Source organism: Cryptomeria japonica, chromosome 1 (genome assembly GCF_030272615.1).
Source record: "Cryptomeria japonica chromosome 1, Sugi_1.0, whole genome shotgun sequence".
NCBI classification, from domain to species: Eukaryota; Viridiplantae; Streptophyta; class Pinopsida; order Cupressales; family Cupressaceae; genus Cryptomeria; species Cryptomeria japonica.
The window spans coordinates 465,313,545-465,315,545 of record NC_081405.1 but is presented as its reverse complement, the minus strand read 5'-3'; the positions used below and the strand labels follow the sequence as shown (position 1 = coordinate 465,315,545).

The window sequence follows — 2,001 nt, the reverse complement described above, 5'->3', positions numbered from 1 at the left end:
TTTAATTATATTATTTAATATTTTAATTTTAATTTTATTTTTATTCTTTTCTATTTTAATATTATTATTATTATTATTTATTATTTATTATTAAATTCTCTTCCAAAGTGGGGACATTACACTCGTAGTAATTATCTCTTGAAAGACTACTTAAGCATAACTATTAATTAGCCGAAGTGCTTAAGAAAATTGTAGGTGATTGCATTCATGAACACCTCCTCTCAGGGAATACTTTAGAAAAAGTGTTGAAGGATTATGAGTTTTCTTTTGGGAAGGTTCTTGTAGGAGGTATGTTCCCTCATAAAGATTTGGAAAGAACCCTGCAGTGATTTCTGTTTACAATTTTGTGAAGCATGACCTCAATTATGTAGTAGTTGCTACAAAATCTTTTCAAATCCTTTTCAGAAAACAAAAAAAATCACAAATTAACTGTTAGATGGCAAACAGCTCTCCACCATTCACAACATATAAATTACTCGGAGGCAGGGGATATTTATTCTTTATGAAGAACTCAATACATTCCTACATAGCAAAATTTATATGATTCTTTATTTAATAATAGCACAAATGGCTAAGCAAACCAAGACCCATTTCAAATTTTATCTCTAAAAAGCAGTTCACAGAAACCAAATTGCTGATACAAAATTAGCATTCAGCACGGCCTCTCTGAAAATTATACAAACACAATAGAATTAACTTTAAGAATCATATCATCATAGCTTGCAGATGCACATCTGAAAAAATGGATCTGATCATTCTGAATTGTTAAAAAATTCAATATCATGGTTTGTATGATATCTCCCAAGAAGATTTATATGCAACCAAGATTGATGTACACCAGTTTTATTTGGTGATCCTTATTGAATTCAAGAAAAGAGAGGATTATTCCATAATTTTCTATATAAATCTAAAAGCAAGAAAAGAGAGGATTATTCAGCATTGCCAGATCTCTTTGACCATCTCTCTACCATGTATGCCCAAGTTTTCTGCTTTATTTCATAGCTGCTCTTGAAAAAATTGGCCTTAATTGATAACTCCACCATTTCTTTCTGAGATTCTGGATAATTCTTCAATAACTTTATATAAGTTGGGTACAAAACCAATGCATCAAATATTGAGAGTTCATCTTTTATTGATGATATAATTAACCTCATCTCTTCATTTTGCTTTCTGGCATCTTCAAGATTTGCTCTTAGCTCTGCATTCTGAGCCTCCAAAGCATTAATGGCAGATAAACAAAACCTCAAATCCTTCATTGTCATTGTGAGTTGCTTCCCCGTTTTCTGTTTTAAAGAGTCCAAACAAACAAAACTCAGAATTATGATAAAAAGTTTACAACCATTTTCATGCCACAAAAATCTTTTTAATCATACATACCTATGGAACAAGATTTGTTATGAAGGGCAACAAATCTCGTTATACAGACCCTCTGAACTTCTCCGTCTGACAGACAGTCGGGAGAGAGCAATGTAATGGAGGGCTTAATTCTTTTTATGGATTCGCTTCTTTATGCCAGCAAAAACCAAATAAATTTTAACTAGGAGCTCCAAAAAGAAACAAGAACAAGAAGAGTGGAATAAAAACTATTTTCTCTAACGACCAAATCACTAATTATCAAACCAGTCCTCACCATCTCCGTATATAGTCATCTAAAACTGTATACCGCGTGATTTTTTACTGTAGTTTTACATGACTTTGACCACTCTTGTTTGCTCCATAGGTTTTATTATATAATTCTTTTATTAATTTCAAAATTTTGGTAATTTTAATTATTCAATTTTTAAAGCGGTCTAGGGGAGAGGATCTTATAGTGGAGCATCCTAATTTTACCTCTCTCAAAATTCTATATGAGTATTTCAAATCACTCTCAGTTTTGTATAATTTGTTAAGTCCCCTACTTGTAAAATTTGGTTCCAAGTTCACATGCTCAAATATGATGTCACATCAGCATGTTTTTTTGTTGAAGTGTCCATAATGGTCCCCCAAAAAGTAAGAGCAATA

General features: G+C 31.6%; 1 long non-coding RNA gene across 1 annotated transcript; it reads right to left on the bottom strand.

Annotated features, from left to right (window-relative positions):
• Nucleotides 1-572: 572 nt before the first annotated feature.
• LOC131071705 (uncharacterized) lies at nucleotides 573-1,721 on the bottom strand. The gene is made up of 2 exons (XR_009112582.2): nucleotides 1,378-1,721; nucleotides 573-1,283 (listed from the first exon to the last, which is right to left on the bottom strand). It is a non-coding gene; the product is annotated as an uncharacterized LOC131071705 (long non-coding RNA).
• Between the last annotated feature and the right edge of the window lie 280 nt (nucleotides 1,722-2,001).